Source organism: Podarcis melisellensis (assembly GCF_964234715.1).
Source record: "Podarcis melisellensis genome assembly, chromosome: 11".
In the NCBI taxonomy this organism is placed as follows: domain Eukaryota; kingdom Metazoa; phylum Chordata; class Lepidosauria; order Squamata; family Lacertidae; genus Podarcis; species Podarcis melisellensis.
This window is the reverse complement of record NC_138543.1, coordinates 28,690,127-28,708,659: the sequence shown is the minus strand read 5'-3', so window position 1 is coordinate 28,708,659 and position 18,533 is coordinate 28,690,127. Positions and strand designations below refer to the sequence as shown.

Here is an 18,533-nt window from a genome sequence, read left to right as displayed (position 1 = left end):
CAGTGTGGAAACAGTGAGTGGCAGCACACCTGGGTCAAGACGGTGGGTTGTTCTGAGGCCTTTGGCCAGTGTCTAACCTGGGTGATCGACTGGTGCTGGGCCTGGTTTAGGAGTGACCTGGTTAGTAGCTCTCCAGTGTCTCTGTAGGGTATCTTTCCCATCACAGTGAACGTATCATTTCACTTGGCTTCTTATATCTGCAGAGTTTGTGATCTATCACCGAACTATTGCCTTTCCTCTCGAGGTATGGGCTCCAGTTGGCCCACACAGCAACTGGATTTGAGCCTATGAACTCATGAGCATAACTGAAGGAGAGTCATGACTAAACAACCCTGCAGGCATGTGGGAAGGGAGTCTCTCAAGAAAGATTCCAAAAGCCAAAAATAAAACCAAGTTGAGCACTCACTTTTTGCCGCTTCTCATACTGTGTGAAAGGGCTCTTAGAAACCATAAGCAAAGGTGCCATGTTAGCAGGCAAGAACTACTTCTTTCTCCAAGATTGAGTAAAGGTTCAGCATGCTTAACAGTCTGTTGTTATTTCAATTAAATCCCACTAAATATCCATGGAGGCTCACATCCTGACCTTTATCTGTTGTAGAGTAGCACTTGGCTGTTGCACATAGAAAATTACTTCTGTAGAGGAAACATAATTAGGAAGTCATGCTGCATTGTGAATTTTCAGCTGTGTTTTAAGCATGTTTTTTGTGTAATAACAGCATCAATGAATTTGATTGAATTTTACATTTCACATTCTGACTGATTAAAAGAAATAAATTTCCCCTGCACCTCAAACAGCATTTATGTGTTGTGAAAGCAAGCATCAATCCTATCTGGAAATGACTTTTCTATAAACATTGTAAAATATCCCACACATTCTGTTCCTCTTTTTTATTCTAGGATCCAATTTAATGAAACAAAACCCCTTTTTTTCTCCCTCCGTGCTTCTTTATTCCATGACCATCATGGGAATAAAATACTAAGTACATATTCTTGACAATATTGCCTCATTTCTGTAACCATTTCTTATGAGAAATCGAAAGGCAAAGACAGTCAAAACAGGAAACACAATAGGAAAGTTTATGACGTATAAAATGAATTCTTTAAAAGAATTTTGGTTTAAAATGCCAAGGGTGAGAAGTCAACTATATACTGCACACATTACTATTTATTACCTTGCATTTGGCTGAAATTCATCTCTTTTGACAAGCAAGGATAAATCGTATTACATATTTTATAAAATATGTGAGTTGGTCCTTTTCTTGAAGACCCTACATAGCAAACCTGCATGTACCAGATGCGTACTGAGCTGCAGTAGTCTCCTCATAACTGGGAACTTCATGTAATTTTCTGGCAGCTGTATTAGGGAATAAAAGATATTTATTAAAAACATACACAATTGGTTGATTGTGTATCCAGTTCTTAGAGCACAGAGTGATGACTAAATAAAAATGGAGAAATGCAAGTTTCACTTTTGAGCAAATTTACTGCATGAAAGGTTCATTTTTTTTCCATTTCACTTAAATATCTTCGGTGCTTCTCACTGTGTATGGTTTTATTGTGATTTTTTATATATACTTGAAAGCTCATTATTTTACAGTGAGGTTACTGAACCTAGACCATAGAGTGCAGATTATCCAGCATAGCATTAATCAAAATATACATGGCAAATGGGATTCAAAACAGTGCCAAAGAAGCATCTGCTTTTAGCAAAGAACAAAAATTCATTTAGCTCTTTTATTAAAAGGTATTATGGGCAATTTATTTTTAAACTATCACTCTAACACCATTAACTAGCATATAATTTAATGTACTCCCAAGCAACTTGACTTTTACATTTTCTTCAAAACATTAATTTGCTTTTGTAAATTGATGTAAAAGATGCCTTTGACCCCCAGGAAAGATTCAAGCCATTAACAATAAATTAAATTATGTTTCAGAAGTATATGGCCATTAAGTTTTTTGTTTCAGATATAGCATGTTTACAGTTCTATCTAGTGGCATAATATTGCCTAATAGAGAAAGAAAACTGTATTTTACTGGTTTAATTTCTGCTGAAACCATGTCAAGTTTAACAGTTCAATCCTATCCAAATTTTACTCAGAAGTAAGTGTACATAGGACTCCAAATTTCTATTAAAAACTTAGTTGGTCTCTAAGGTGTTACTGCAAGGATTTTTTTTTAATCTTGTTTCAATTATGGCAGACTAACACGGCTACCTACCTGTAACTACAACTCCCAAGATACTGTGATCTACTCCCAGTATAAAAAAAACAAGCAGTGATCTACCGATTGTCATTGGAAGAGTTGTTGAGCTTTTTTTTGTTTTGTTACAGATCACTAAGGGTCCAAAGATCAACCAGGATCAACCAGGAATACCCCACGATCGACCAGTAGATCATAATCGACCTGATGGACATGTCTGGGCTTCAGGATTCAACCCAATCCTTTTGTCAGCCTTATCGGAGAAAAGTTGTGATGATTGCTATGAGGACGGCACCTCTTCCAATGGGCCCAATTTGTTTGCAGGCAAATTCCTCCCCGGGCCGAAATACAGCAACAAATTACATCCACAACATGGTCTCATTAACACAGCATCAACAGACCCATTTACTGGGTGGGTTGATCTGCTACTGATTGCGCTGCTTCTTCCTAGTGCAGTCGCCCTTTTGAACCATAGCGGCAATCCAGAGTCAAGCCTTGCTCCCTCCAGTCTGCCACTGAGGGTCCACCAACTTTGAAGGCCATGATTGGCCAATTTATACTGTGGATTTTGATGGGCAATCCTGTTGTACCCACCGAAGCCAATGGCCAGATGCAATTAATTGCCCTCTCCACCTCCCAACCCATCCCAAGGAGACGCATTGGGCTGTGCCGCAACCATTCCCCACCCTAAACGGGTAAGTGACTGTGGCGTTTGCCTCCTAGGTGGGTCATAAGAAAAGGGTTAAAATGAGTGTGATGTGATTGGCCAGTGGAAACTGATAGGAGGAGTTAGAGTGAGAGTTGGTATTGTGTGAAGTTCAGTTGAGAGCTGGGAGTTGGAGAAGGAAGAGGGAGGAATAGTATTTGGGTTGGTCGAGTTGTGTGGGGATAGAGTGAAAGGAATTGTTAGATGGAGTCTGATAGTTAGTTGGGATAATCAGTTTGAAGTTGTTAGGAACGAATAGGACAGTTAAGGAACTAAGATTAAGAAACTGACAAGAAAAATTAACTGAAACCATAAGCTTGTTCATGCCTATAAAATAAACTTGATTATTTGTTAATGTTAACAACTGACTGGACTCCGAGTGTACCTGTGAGAAACGGGTTGGTGGCAGCGAAGAAAGCAATCACAGTGGTGGCACAGGGTCAATAGACCGTCAAACGTCCGGGGACCCTGTGTGATCGTCACAGTGACCATTTCCCAAACTTTCTTTGCAATGTTCTATGTAGAGAGTCACACTTTATGTATACTGTTGGTTTCTGTCTGAAAGATAGAGCCTATATAATAACACTGTCCTTAAACAAGGTTGTACCAGGTTTTCTGTCTGACTTCATTGTTTTGCATACAACTGCCATCCTTTTAAACTCATCCAGGTCTGCTATCATACAAGAGTAGCTGTTTCCTCCAGATTATGTCCATGGCTTGCTCCTTCTTTGCTTTTCTCTGCTCAAGTTCCTCTTATATTTCTAGCACATGTTTATTTACACTTACGTAAATACAGTCCAGAGAGACAGAGGCACTACTTTGAGAAAACCGCTCCTTGGCATGTCATATTGACTGATGTGTCTGTTTTGATTAAGTGTAAGCACCTGTCTGCATAGCGCGGAGTAATTTTACTTTTCTAGAGCTACATGAGCAGGTTCAAGTAGGGATGAATGAACCTGCCACTTTCAATTTCTCTCCCTTTCTCATTTTTCCAGTCTTAAGTTCCATTTTCCAAATTTCTGCATCAGTTTGTGGGTTATTGGTTTTTTTAAAGTCCTCATGGAAATTTTATGATCAATTTTCCTTAATAGAATGCATTTTATATGTTATTTTCACCAATATATGCATTTTCTGTGTATTCCCTATGTATTGTTCTTGTACACATTATTTGGTCGGAAAATGTTAATTTCAAAGGATACTGGTGTTTTGGGTGTCACATTTTTGGAATGCAGAAAAGTGTGTAGGCTTGCATTAAAATCCCCACCAAACCAGATTTCTACCCAATCCCATGTAAGCAAACCAATTTTGGGTCACTTTGGGAACCCTTATTGCTGCTCTGTTATGACTGGAGAGATGTTATAATCTGGAAAAAGATAGCTAATTTGTCAGGGGTGATTGCAGACCTTTTATCTCATCTTTGTGAGAAGATGTGAGTAGTAGAAAACCTGTCACAGACCCATTCACAGAATTCAATGAGTGCTACCACTGCTATCATAATTTGTGTATCCCACAGTGGATAAAGGAAAACAGATTCTCTTGAAGACTGCTCAGTCAGCTAGCAAAGTAATTAATTGACTTTCATCTGATTTGATTTTAGGCTGATTAATAATCTTTTTGATTATTTGATTAACAAATGGAGATGAACTTCGCAGTATCACAATAAAAATTACATCTTGATACTAAATGTAGGCATTGATTTCCAAATAGACTGCTAACTAATATTCTGAAAAATCATCTTAAACACTTTGCCTGAATCTTTCAATACATGTTTGTTGGGGATGCTTGAGGGATCCAGTTATTCAAGATTCTGTATGAAATGACCTGATTTGTGCTTCTCTCATTAATGTGTATTGGCAAAAATTGAAGTTTGGAGTGAAGCCTTTTTTACCTAGGGATCCATTAGCCACGCCATCCCCTGGACCTCGGAGGGAACAAAAGTACCAGGAAAGCAAAATCTTCTTTGGAGAAAAAGAGTTTATTGAGATCTGAGCACAGAGTCAAGGTCTGTACTCAGAGACAGCCTGCTAGTTAGTTCCTAGAAATACTGGCTGTCTCTGAGTACAGACCTTGACTCTGTGCTCAGATCTCAATAAACTCTTTTTCTCCAAAGAAGATTTTGCTTTCCTGGTACTTTTGTTCCCTCCGAGGTCCAGGGGATGGCGTGGCTAATGGATCCCTAGGTAAAAAAGGCTTCATTTCTTTCTGACACACAACATGTCAACAAAACACTCAATTCCCTCTGCCCCATTCCCTTTCCCAAACCTTTACCAATTCCTTTCCTGGTGGCATTCTTACTGCCGGGCACTCTACTGCCAACTACCAGGTGAGGCTGATCAGGCCTCTGGCCCTTTCCCTCGGGCCCCTAGCCCTTTCCCTCGGGCCCCTAGCCCTTTCCTTCGGGCTTACCTTTCTCCGCTGCGGACCTGTCCCCTCGGCGCCGTTCTGTCCTCTTGTTCTCCCTCAACTAGATGTCTCCGCTCCAGGACGGTGTGGCAATCTCCCCCTACAAACTGGCAGGGTGTGCACCGGAAATGCGAACGCCGATTGGAGCTGTTCACCTTGGTTGAGCCTGGCCCTCCGGTCCGTATTTGGGGAGGGGGCTGATCCCGGACGAGCCCCCAAAGAAATGAAGCCTTTTTTACCTAGGGATCCATTAGCCACGCCATCCCCTGGACCTCGGAGGGAACAAAAGTACCAGGAAAGCAAAATCTTCTTTGGAGAAAAAGAGTTTATTGAGATCTGAGCACAGAGTCAAGGTCTGTACTCAGAGACAGCCTGCTAGTTAGTTTCTAGAAATACTGGCTGTAAAGCAAGACACTTCAGCAGACTTTCTTATACCCCCAGACTTCCCCAATCGGCTAGCAAATATTGCTTGCTTAACACATTTTATTGCTTGCTAAACATTCCTGTCTTTCTGCTAAGCCAAGCACTCCCTCCCACCTCCTTGTACACGTGTCTTCTTTTGCTAGCTAAGCATTCCCTTCGTATCTCTTCTTATTCTTGCATTACTAAGCAGAAGTAAAGTAGGAAACATCTTGCTAGTGGTTTTCTCGGTTAACAGCAGTTTTCTGGCTAGGCAGGAAGCGACCTTCTGACCTGTAGCTAGCATCAGCAGTTTCAAGTAGCTGGTTAGGCAGAAAACGACCTCCTGACCTGTCTGATTTAGACTTTTGCAAGCAACTGCAATTTTGGGCTGTTTTGACCATCCTAGCAGAGTGCAGGAATTTACTATGTGTAGATAATATTAATGATTAACCGTTCCCCTCTCCCTTCAGGAGTGCTGTTGAGTTTGTTTATAAGCCTTTATTACCTGTTGTGCTGTGTCTTAGGGATGGTTTTTTGTTTTTTTGTTTTTTTGTTTGCTGTGTTATAATGTTTCCTGTTTTAAAGCTCTGATGTAACATTATTTTTTTAATAAGGAAGAGTGGTAAGATATATTTCAAATAAATAAAAAAAACCTAGGCCTCATCATTGTGGAATGTATTTTGAAACTTCAGCAATGGAATTTTCTCTTTCTGCATGAATAGAGCAACTGTATGAGCAACTCAGAGCTAATGACTATTTCCATGCTTAAGGGTTTGTTTGGTTTTTGCTTTTGAACTTTACTGAGTTTTTACATTTCAGATGTTCATTTGGCATGTCTGATTCCATTGCCAGCGCCAGTATGATCAAAATGAGTTTCCTTTTACTGATCATGTAAAAATAGGATTATTTATGTGAGGTTTCATAAAGATACGATGTGTAGGAGAAAGCATCTATGAAAAAATGGCTCCAGGGTAGGGCAACGTGGCACTAACTTTGTTAAGTTGTTGCTGTAATGAATGTAAGAAATCTTATGTGTGGAAGTGGTTACAGTGTTGAACTAGGACCTGGGAGACCAGGATTCAAATCTCCACTCTGTCACGAAGCTTACTGGGCGGCCATGGGCGAGTCAATATCTCTTAGCCTGACCTACCTGATGAGTATAGAATGCCATGTTAAGCTCCTTGAAGGAAAGGTAGGATATGAATATGCAAGAAATACATAAATCTGTGAAAGGATCTCCTCTCACAGTCAGTTTCACCCCTTATATCAAATAATTCAGGTGAGACTGTAAGGGAAGGAGAGAGGGGAGTATGCCGTCTGGCAAGCCAAAATGCTTGCCCTGGCAGAATAACAGTGTGATATTGAGTGCCTCCTTGTGACTCAGCTGCCCTTAATATTCCATGAACCCTGGAAATCACTGAGCATAGATCTTTGATGAGATTTGGGGGCTTGCTTTGAAAAACTATATTTTTTCCAATTTACAGATATAAGGTGGTATTCAATTATGTTTTACGCAGACCCATTGGAATTAATGAACCTGACAGAATTAGGTCCACTAATTTCATTAGGTCTACTCAGAGTAAAATATGGTTCTAGACCACCCCTATGCATCGTCATATCTGGGGAGTACTCCAAGCACACAGAAATCACTATCTTGTTTTTGGGCGGCCCTGTTTCACTTCCAAAAAGATAAGAGACAGGACTAGCTAGGGAAGGTGCCAGACACAACTTTGTGGAGAGGGACTTCCACAAATTGGTATTAGAGGGGGAAATGATGGATCTTATAAGATATTATCCATTTAAGTGAGACTGTTACAGCTGATAGACTGAGGCAAACAAGCTGGAGCTTGAAAAATGTCATCCATGGCACCTGAGCATTGTGCTAGAACTAGGAGTATCCCCAGTGAGTCTGTACCTTCAGATGGTGCACAATCCCATCTAGAATAGGTTGCCTACCCACTTCCTGGACATGTGATCCACCTACCAATGGCACCTCTGTCTTATCAAGAGTCCGTCTCAGTTTTCTACTTGGCATGGGTTTTAAAAAAACATGGAGGAATATTCAGTCATGTGAGACCCACATCCTTTCATGTGGCCTCCTGCCTCTGCTCCAATCTCCCATCCCATCAAAGCCCCTTCTTTTCCAATTGTTTCTTCTTTATTTTCTTGGTTTTAAAACGTGTTTCCACCTCCTCTTTCAGATCAGCTGAAGGGCCAATATTTCATTTGACAATATTAAATCTATTAAAACAAAACTCCTGGTTCTGTGGCTTGGGGATAGTTAGGCATTTTTCCTCTGCAGCTTTCTGAGAACAAATAGTAGTTTTTTTGCCATGTATGTGTATGTATATAGAACACACTAGAATCAGAAAGACATTGTTTTGAGGTTTGGACTCAATAACCTATTCCAAGACTACAATTCTACAATTCTATGATTTTCACTTGCTTAGCAGAAGAGTAGCTGTAGGAACTGTTGTATCAAAAAGAATAAAAACATTCCATCTAAATAACTTCATCGAACCTACTGCCTAGGACTGTGAATTCTAAACAGAGGTAGCTGTGGTAAAAACTGAAGCAGGGCAGTCTTTATTCCAGAGGAGGTAATCCATAACACTTTTGTCTCTGGTTCTGTCCATTATTGACTCTTGTTCAACCCATTGCCAGCATGCAGCCCTCCAGCCTGACAGATTATATCTGATAGAATCTGGCCATTGACAGAAAAAAAGTTTGCCAACACTGTCTTAGTATCCAGAAGCACTACAGACTTAGGCCTATCCCTAAACACACACAGAGAGTGAAATATGCTAGAGGTACAAATAAACAGAAAGATTAATCACACGTTTGATTCTAACATCTAGTCTGGCACCTACATTTTAAATGTTTTAAGCGCAAATATCAGAATAACCCCAATGGCTGGTAGTCATGCAGCTGTAGCTTCAGGACACCTGCATTTTCATGTTTCTGCCGTTCATTGTTCCGTGGAATCCTATTTTCAGAATATATGTGATTGTGGAATCTCTATTTTGTTTCGCATGACATTAATCTTCACTGTAGTGAGATAGAATATAGATGTTTTGATGCTTTAGTTTCCTAGCTCTTTTGCATAAATGTGGCCCTCAGGCAGTGGTTGATCAGTGAAACCATAACCCCGGGTGCTTGCTGTCCAGGTTTCACCTCTGTGAGTGCATCAATTCCGCAATATTACAGAAGTGCAGAGACTGAAGTAAAGGTCCCCCTACAAGGGCAAAAAGGAAATTTACTATGAATGGAAATGGGCTACTAATTCTTTGTTCACCCTCATAAAACTCCTGCTGTACAGCAAGGAACAGAAATTAAAGTAACATTTGGAAGGTCAGCAGAACAAGATTGTATAAATAACTAAGTCTAAGGATATAGAAGGGTGAAGAAAAGTATCTGGGAATGTAAAAATTGACCTCTATTTTTAAAACATAGTTCTCTATCTACAAACAAGTGTTTTTCCCCCCCTCATATGCAATTTTATATAAAAATTATCAACTAAAATTCATATAATTAAGATTTCTTTAACTGGGTGACAACTCTAATAGAACCAACAGTGCAATCTGATACTTGTCTGTTGAGCTCAGTAGGGTTTTCCCAAGTAAATAGGTATAGGTCTTGTCTTGCCTGACTATTCTCTTTGTATCAAGCTCACACATTGAAAATCAAGGAAGCTATTTTAATTCAGTCATTCTGTACTTCATCGGAATGTCCTGTTACAAATGGTTCCTCTATTGGATTTACATCTCTGTCATAAATCAAGCTATATTCCTATAATATCTTTTTTAAAAAACAAACCAACAAACAAATCCCCACTTTATTTGAGAACAGCTTGTGCTGAAACACATTTTCCTAAATGGACAATAATCAGAAGCATGAAAACTGCATGCATGTAATAGCTATTGAGGATCAAAGCCTACAGATGGAGCTTTCAAGTAATCTAATATCACCTTAGGCAAAACATGTTTCAATGTAGGCAGCTCACATAATAATAATAATAATAATAATAATAATAATAATAATAATAATAATAATAATAATAATAATTTATTATTTGTACCCCGCCCATCTGGCTGGGTCTCCCCAGCCACATATTTAGTGACGAGCCATCTCATGATAATGTGCTACAGCAGGGGTCAGCAAAATTTTTCAGCAGGGGGCCAGTCCACTGTCCCTCAGACCCTATGGGGGCCGGACTATATTTTTTTGAGCACATTCTACTCATGTAAAAACACGCTGATTTCCGGACCATCCGTGGGCCAGATTTAGAAGGTGATTGGACCAGATTTAGAAGGTAATTGGCCTTGGTTTGCCTACCCATGTGTTAAATTGTACAACTGGATAGCAAACAGAAACAAAGTCCTCATGGAGTTGGTAATCTCATCAGAGCTGTACCACTTTGGCTTGAAAGTTAGGTTCATAATGATTGCCTCTTCCTCCATAGAAAATCTCCCTTCCATATAAACAACTAGGTGTGATGCCGGTTCTGAAATATGAATCTCAACAATCTGTTACGTGCCCCTGATATGTGTGGGCATCATTATATCTCTGAGAATTGTTCCATGGCTCATTTTTTTACTGACAGCTGTTAGCAGTGCTGGAAAAATGACACTTCCTAGTGCTTCTGATGCTTGACTTGCAGCTACAGCAGTGTTCCTGCTACCAGATAGGGGAGAGAGGAGCAATATTGGGGTGGGAGGAGAGTCTCTCCCCTCACCTCAGTTGCTTAAGCAGCAGCAAGGTAAATGAGATGAATGGATGGGAAGGGAAAGGGTGTATGGAAGCAGAGAGGTAGCATGTGAGAAAGATGGTGGAGCTTGAAAGGTCACTTAGAGGTTGGGGGAAGAACTGGACCCCATCACTCTCCCAATAACATCATTGGAGTGAAACAGTTCTGATTTAGGTTATAACTGGGAACAGAATAAACCAAGCTGTTGGACTATTGGGCAGTGTAGTTTGGTTTCCTGAGCCCAGCTTCATGCCTAACTACAGACTAGGATGGACATTTGCCATATTACTAGATGTCAAGTAGATAGGTTCCAACATGCAAGTTTTCTGTTCAGAAGGCTATGTTTATGTACTGGGGGCAGAGCATTCCCCTAGCAGTGCCTCTACCTGAAGGGATGCAAGATGGACAAAGGTGTACGACCGTCTCACTGAGAACTCTGCCAAAGTTCCCGAAGCAAGACAAAGAGTGAAAGTTAAGCTATATCAAGACAAAAAGTTTTGGATATTCATTTAGCCTGACTCTCTCCAGAGTCGTTCTGCAAAGGATGTATGTCAAAAAAATACCTTTGCAGGCAAGATCCAAGCTGCTAAATAAATTAGCAATTTATTCTCCTTACTCCATTTGGCTTCTGCTGCATTGCCATTGGTTTTGCTCTTTGACTTTGCCCCTTATCTTTCCTCCTTTGTGACACTTCTCAACACAGGGCTAATTTAGAGGAAATACAAGATAATTGACAATTTGGACACCCTGAGGAATGAGATAATGGCCTTGGCCTTCATGGGAGGCTTGAGTGGATATAGGCTGCAGGTGCATAATGATATGAGACATTGGCGCCACTGTATCTATTTCTCCCAGTCTTGTACTCTTTTTGTCTTACAGATGAAGCTCTAACTTTCAGAGCATTGAAGACTCTGTTAACAATAGGGGAACTCTGTTGTAGAGTCAGGAGTTTAATTGATTCATCAACATCCCTCTTTATATCTGAACTTGTTGTATTAGTACAAGTACAGAGAAGGCTCAATGTTTCTTGCAAGGGTACCTTTCACAGCGCCTTTGAAAGTGAAGGAGAGAAGGTCCCATTAGTGGAGTCATCTATTGTGGGAGGATGTCTGCTAGGATGACATTTTTTTGCAGTGTTACCAGCTCACACTTTATTCCCAATGAAAATGGCATTGAAAACAGCTTTAATGCCTGCATATGTTACAGGGAGAGATTCCAGTCAAGACATCGGCACATGCCACAATGACCTCTTATCCTGGGAGAATAGTTGGTAATGCTAGTTCCCATACACAGCACATTAGCTGTGCATAGAGATGTCGACATATCACAAGGCAGGGGAGACTGGGGATCTGCGTTTGCATCTGCAATGCAATGAAGTTGAAACTGCATACAGCTAAATGAAGGTGTACCAAATGCCTCATAACAGTGGCTGTGTACATGCTCCTGTTTACTCTGCATCCAACATGGTTTGGGAAGTGATGGCCATATGATGTTAGCCACAATGCATAAGTATCCTGTATCTATCCTGTCACTTCTTAAGAAATAATTGCATTTTAATGTGTTTTTCACAAAACCAGCTTTGATCCAAAGTGTGCTTGGCCTCCAAGCAATCTTAATCACATGGAGAGAAAAACCTGGAGGGCTTCAATAAAACAGCTAATTCGGTAAAATCAATATAACACCAATTGCATTAATAAAATAGTATAAGAATACCAAGACTAAACCAGAGTTTAAAAAAAAAAGGTAAAGGTAAGGGATCCCTGACAGTTAAGTGCAGTCGTGAACGACTCTGGGGTTGCGGCGCTCATCTCACTTTACTGGCCGAGGGAGCTGGCGTACAGCTTGCGGGTCATGTAGCCTGCATGACTAAGCTGCTTCTGGCAAAACCAGAGCAGCGCACAGAAATGTGGTTTACCTTCCCGCCGGGGCAGTACCTATTTATCTACTTGCACTTTGACATGCTTTCAAACTGTTAGGTTGGCAGGAAAACCAGACTTAGAAGCACTTAAAATTACTACAGCCAAAGATCAGAATAAAATACTATTTGTGGGAGATTGGAAATGTTTTATGGAAAATTTAGAGACATATTAAGAAGTTAACAGTAACAGAATTAATTCAGCAGTAAAAAAAATTGAGATATTAAAATAAGGAAAATAAGCTATAGGGAGTAATTAGAATATGTAGTGGAAAAGTAATAAAATGCACCATGGAAGGTGGGGAAGGGAGTCAATAACAATTGTGCATTTCTTTTATTTGAAATGTTGTTATTGTTTTAAGTGTAAAATAAAAATGAAAATAAAAAGACATTTTTAAAAAATAAAAAAATACTGCAGCCAAAAGGTCTGTCTAAGAAGTCAGGGCTTCATTATTCATTGGAAAGAGGATAGAGATTGAGCCAGATGGGTCTTCCTCAAGTCTTGGTACTACAACTGAAAAGTCCCTGTCTCTTGTGTCCACCTACCTCTCCCCTGCAGACGGAGGGCAAGGCCTTAGTTGTACCACTAGGCTCATGTTCAATGAGGCAATCCTTCAGGTCTGTAAATGCACATCCATTTCTAGTATTGGCCTAAAGTTCCCAATTCAACAATAAATCTGTTGGTATCCTTCCATGTTGGACTAAGGCAAAATGTATACTTTCATTCTTATGCACACTGAGAGCAAGTCCCCATTGAATTGTGGAGGACTTTCATCCATATAAACATACATCAAAGTGTAAATTTATTTAGGCAGGTTAATAGACAGTTTACATTTAGGCTAAGGGTGTGAAACTGTTTTTAGAGCACCTAAGTCAAAAGGTGCTAACAGCTGAGGAGGAACATAAACAAATGGTATGGGAGAGATATCTTAGCGAAAGGCAATGGAAGGAAGGAGCCGTCAATTTTGCTTCTCTTGGTTTCTCATTTTTCCAATCTTATATGCAGCTCTCCCCATTCCTGCAACAATCTGCAGTTGTTGTTTTTTTAAAAAAAGGATCCTCCAGAAAATTATTCAGCATTTTAGTGCAGTTTTCTCCTAATAAACACATTTTTATGCAGTTTTGACTAATGCACACATTCTTGCGAACAATTTATCATAATATAGTACATTTTTGTAGGTTAGTGTCATGAAGATACTCATTTTAATGCACACTTTTGCTACTACATGCATTTTTATAAAAATTATTTGGCTGGAGAACAGAATTGCAAAATTCAGATCCGTACGAATTTCAAAAGCTGGCATTGCTTCATTTCTCATGTGGTCCAAAAGTGAAAATGTGATAATTTGTCTTCAGTTGCAAACAGAATTGAATTTCTCCCAAATCTGTGAAAGACCCAACTTTTTTTTTAAGGCTTTCATGAATGTATGAAGTATTGTGCTGCAGAGAATAATTTGCAGGAACTACTTGTCAATTGATGGAGAAATAAGTTTATAAAGCAATACAAAAGGAAGAATGGGAAGAATAGTCCTTGAAATTTATCACTGGAACTAAAGTGGATTCTAGACTACATGTTTTTCGCATAGCAACCCACTACTGTGTGTGGCACTCTTCAACTTAGTGTAACATCTAGGATGACTTACCAAGTGAATTCCTAATAAGAATATATCGATTGTTTCCTTGCTATTACTTAGTGCTGCTGCTGAAAATCTGAAAAATCCTTAGTCCCCACATTGGTGTGACATGAGAAATAATATAGTTCCATGTATTTACTAGTTTCTTATCTGTATTGTGTATGTCAAGGCCCCGAGTCCTCCCCCATTTGATGGATAATAAGACACATGGACACCAGTATTTTAGGTTAATGGGCTAACTAAGGCCACAACTTTATTGGTTACAGGATGTGAGTGGTATTGACTTAGGCATTGGAATATCTGACTCCTGCCCACCATGCAAGTAGTCCAGTAAGGGTCAACCACCAGCAGGGGGAGCCCTGTTGATGTACATCAACTGAGAGCTCCCCCAGGGTCCCCGATGGGGTCGGAAGCAAGACAAGAGGGCAGTCACTGAGCTGAGCCGTTGCTTAAATGCTGCAAGCCATGCCCCCCCCGCTAACCGGATTGGTCGGCCGGGGGCGTGATGTAGCCGGGACTCCCCTCTGACGTGGGGGCATGGCATGACGTGGGGCCACTGTACACGTGGAGAGCACGTGTCCTGCCCACAACACCATCCCACAGGGAAGTGGAGCGGCCTTGTCAGTCAAATTTATATAAGAATAAGAAATTACAAAATTTATTTTCAGGATCCCAAGATTTCTCATGCATGTCTTGTCTTTGCCTATGCTCCAGCACTTGGCAGGTAGATTAAATTCATATAGATAAATGTGAAGCAATGCAGTATATGCTCATCAAGCTAATACATATTCATGAAGGTTGTCTTCTAGGGTTATGTAGTTGCAGTGTCTGCCTGCTTAATAGAACTCTAGGGTTATAGAGAAACAGCCAGTGCCAGCTTCATAGACCTGACCACTGCTGCAGACAAACCAGCAAAGATCTTTTGCTCCGTGTAGACAGAATTTTAATCAACATTTTCTTGTGAGGGACAGTTACTCTGGAATCCTCTCATCTTACATAATAAGGGGCCTTATACATCAGCCCTCGCAGAGGCCTCTTCAAAGTGTTCTGCATGGAAATTGTTATCACTAGGCAAACAGTTTATGTAGAGGGACTCACCATGTTGACGTCTTACACTTTGTGCCATGCCTGTGCAAACTGTCTTTTGAGGTAATTCCAGTGGCATGGGGGGGGGACCCTGATCCTGTGGTTGTGGTTGGTACCAGCCCTTTACCCTCAGGTCTCAGGGCATGTTGCAACAATTTAAAATAAACCATTAAAAGCAACTTACAATCACAATCATATGCGAGTCCTAAAAATAGACACCTCAAGCATTCACCTCAAGTATTCAACTGAAGTGTTGACCACTGGGCCCTTAAAAAAGGGATGCGCCACCACTTCCCTTAAGGCAAATGTTGTTTTCCCACCTCCAATGAAGCATTAATCAGGACTTACCCATCAGCTCTCTATGGTGAATACTAAGAAGCCAAGATGGGCACATGTCAAGGGAGGAGGAGAAAGTGCTTTTCTTCAAGTAGTGTGTCTGCATCCTCATGCTGCAGTAATTTAAACTGATCCAGTACAGATTGCACGGACTGTGCTCCAAGATGCCTCCATCGAACTTGCTCTAGCCATGGCATCCAACTCTGTCCATTTTTTTTACTCCCAGGTAAGTGGGTAAAGGATTACTACCCAAGTCTCTCCAGTCTTCTGTTAAATAATTAGGTGAGGTGTCTGTTTTCAGACACAAAATACGAGATTACATGGTGATGGAACAAGGGAGTGATCAGTGTGGCATTTATCCCCAGTACATCAAATATTTTTGAAAGGCTCCACATTATGCAATATATGTGTTTGTCAAATTGCTGTGTTGTCAGCCAGAAACCTTGTTATACATGGTTCTTTTATCATTTCAGTGTGTTACAAGGCTTTTGATTGACAAGAAATGTTATTTTAAATGGATCTGATGTGTCATTAGTGTATAACAAGGGTTTTGAATGACATCTTTACAAAAGGAATGTTATACCAACCACATACAGTTGGAGTCTGTGTAATGATACTTATTACTCCTAACTGCCCAAAGAATCAATGCCTTTAAAAAAAACCTTCTTGTTCAGGTTGCTCAGGTGTAGTTACAGCAGAATTGTTGTTTGGTGACACTATAGATTATACCTGAATTCAGCAGGGCTGTAATTTGTGGTCTAGTTATCTCACTTGCAGTTGGCAGGGTTTTAATATCCACATAAAAGGGTATTTCACTGCCTGTACATCTCTGGTTTATTTTATATGTAGTGCAAAATCTCAGAATGTTCTCTTTAATAACTTGAAATTTTAATAAGGACCTAAGGAACTGTTGGAATGTGAGTGAACTTATATTTAAATTAGGGCTTTGAGAGCTTGGAGAATCTAACTTGGTGAACTCTAATTAAATCCCACAAGGCCACCAGGTCTGCCTCCTTTGCTCTTGATAGTAAAAGTGAGGTCTTCAAAAAGAGTCCCCTGGCAGTATACAAGTGGGAGGGGGCGGGAATCATTCAAACCTTCACTATAGCATTTTTTAAAGCAAGAATTCCAGGAGGAGTACCAGAGAAGAGGAACAATAGCTAGAGCATGAAAATGGAAACTAGCAAGCTGAGAGTTATGCACGGAGTATTAGAAAGGCAAATCTTTTTTTACCAAGGATGTTTCCTCCCCCACAATACTCAATCATCATAAGCTCCATGGTCAGGATTAGCCTGATATGTGAGTCAGCAGGTGTGTGTACAATCACACATACACATGTAGTGTGGGTGGGGGCAGGGATAAGTATCCTTGAGTAACTGTGGGTTAAACCACAGAGCCTAGGACTTGCTGATCAGAAGGTTGGTGGTTCGAATCCCCTCAATGGGGTGAGCTCCCATTGCTCGGTCCCTGCTCCTGCCCACCTAGCAGTTTGAAAGCACGTCAAAGTGCAGGTAGATAAATAGGTACCACTCCAGCGGGAAGGTAAACGGCGTTTCTGTGCGCTGCTCTGGTTCACCAGAAGCAGCTTAGTCATGCTGGCCACATGACCCGGAAGCTGTACACTGGCTCCCTCGGCCAATAAAGTGAGATGAGCGCTGCAACCCCAGAGTCGTCCGCAACTGGACCTAATGGTCAGGGGTCCCTTTACCTTTTACCATTACAGATAAATTTACAGATGTAAATTCTACTTCAGTTGATCCCTTCCTGTGTTACACGCATGAAGGAAAATTCCAGCAAGGATCAGAAATTAGAGCTTGGAATGCTGGCTCCACCCCAGGATTTCCACGTACAGGTATTTGCCTGGATTTCTGCCGGGAGGAAGCCCAAACTCCAGCAGCAAATACAGGCTAGCAAGTTGGCCAACTGATGACAAATTTTAAAAGAAATGCTGTGCCAAAAAATTATCCGGTGTACTTTTTCAGCCGTTCCCCATCAATTAGTGAAAATGCAGTTGTGTCCAAATTATCAAAGGGAAGAAGAAAATTTTGTGAAATTTTCGTGGGTGGGATTTGGTTTTATTTCTGTTTGTTCTTGTCATTAAACTTCAGTTAAGCTCAGAGGAAGATGTAACGAGAGAACTCCCAAAAGGCATTTTCAGTTGAGGAAGTGCAGAATTTTGGGGGATCTACAGAATACTGGAAATACATTTAACAGGAAAACAACCACCATCTGTGGCCATCTAGCCCTAATAAGGTAAATTCCACACCTACCCAAAATTTGAAAGATATTCCAAAGCACCCTGTGAATGAGGCAGGGGGAAAAAGAGAAGCTTCTTTTGCATGTAAGGGTGCGGAACTTCAAAGAAATTGGAGTACAGGTTTTGGCAGATCACTGAAATAGATAGATAGATGATAGATATAGATAGATAGATGATAGATAGAATATGAACTCTAATCCACAAGGATCCCTGGAGCAACTGGGCACTTGCCGTCTCTTTGTGCTCTTTGGGAAAAAAGATGGGATGTCAGTGCAATACATAAGTTAATGACTTTTCACATTGTGGAGGTTGTTTTCTGTATGTGTGTTGGGATAAGATGACAAGATAGAGGATTTCAATGTCCTCTTCATGGATGGTTCTTCTCCAGGTATGGCTGATGTGAGCACATCACAATGTGTGATATGTTTCAGCAATGCTGCTGTGAGCATTGGGGGATGTTTCTTTTTAATTTTGCTGCTTTAGTGCATAAGTTCCTAATGACACTACAGCAATGTTGTACAAGCATTCACAGAGTGCCAGTGTGGTGGAACCATTAGACCTTCTCCTTGATGTGCAGATATTTGGGTGTTATTTTCAAGCATGATTGCTATGGTATCCAGAAGAGCCCACCACACTGCGAAAAAACCTCTTTCCATAAGATTAACATGTTTTGATAATCTTTACAATATGAATTGCTGTATGAAAGCATACATAAGTCTGCAGTATTTGGAACGCTTGATATGTGTGGCTGTGTCTATGAAATGGACATTCTTATCATTTTGTTTGCAATTAGAACCCTTCCTGCTTATGTCAAGCTGCTATGTAAGGCTGAAGCCTTCATTTCT

At 40.5% G+C, this 18,533-nt stretch overlaps 2 long non-coding RNA genes across 6 annotated transcripts in view; one reads left to right on the top strand and one right to left on the bottom strand.

Annotated features, from left to right (window-relative positions):
- LOC309380368 overlaps window positions 1-18,533 on the bottom strand; it is a 664,373-nt gene that overhangs the window by 97,786 nt on the left and 548,054 nt on the right. The window lies entirely within an intron of this gene.
- LOC309380351 overlaps window positions 1-18,533 on the top strand; it is a 481,084-nt gene that overhangs the window by 176,592 nt on the left and 285,959 nt on the right. For all 5 annotated transcript variants that reach the window (XR_014172855.1, XR_014172856.1, XR_014172857.1 and 2 more), the window contains one exon: window positions 2,334-2,897. This is a non-coding gene — a long non-coding RNA (uncharacterized lncRNA). The remainder of the gene's footprint in view (window positions 1-2,333; window positions 2,898-18,533) is intronic.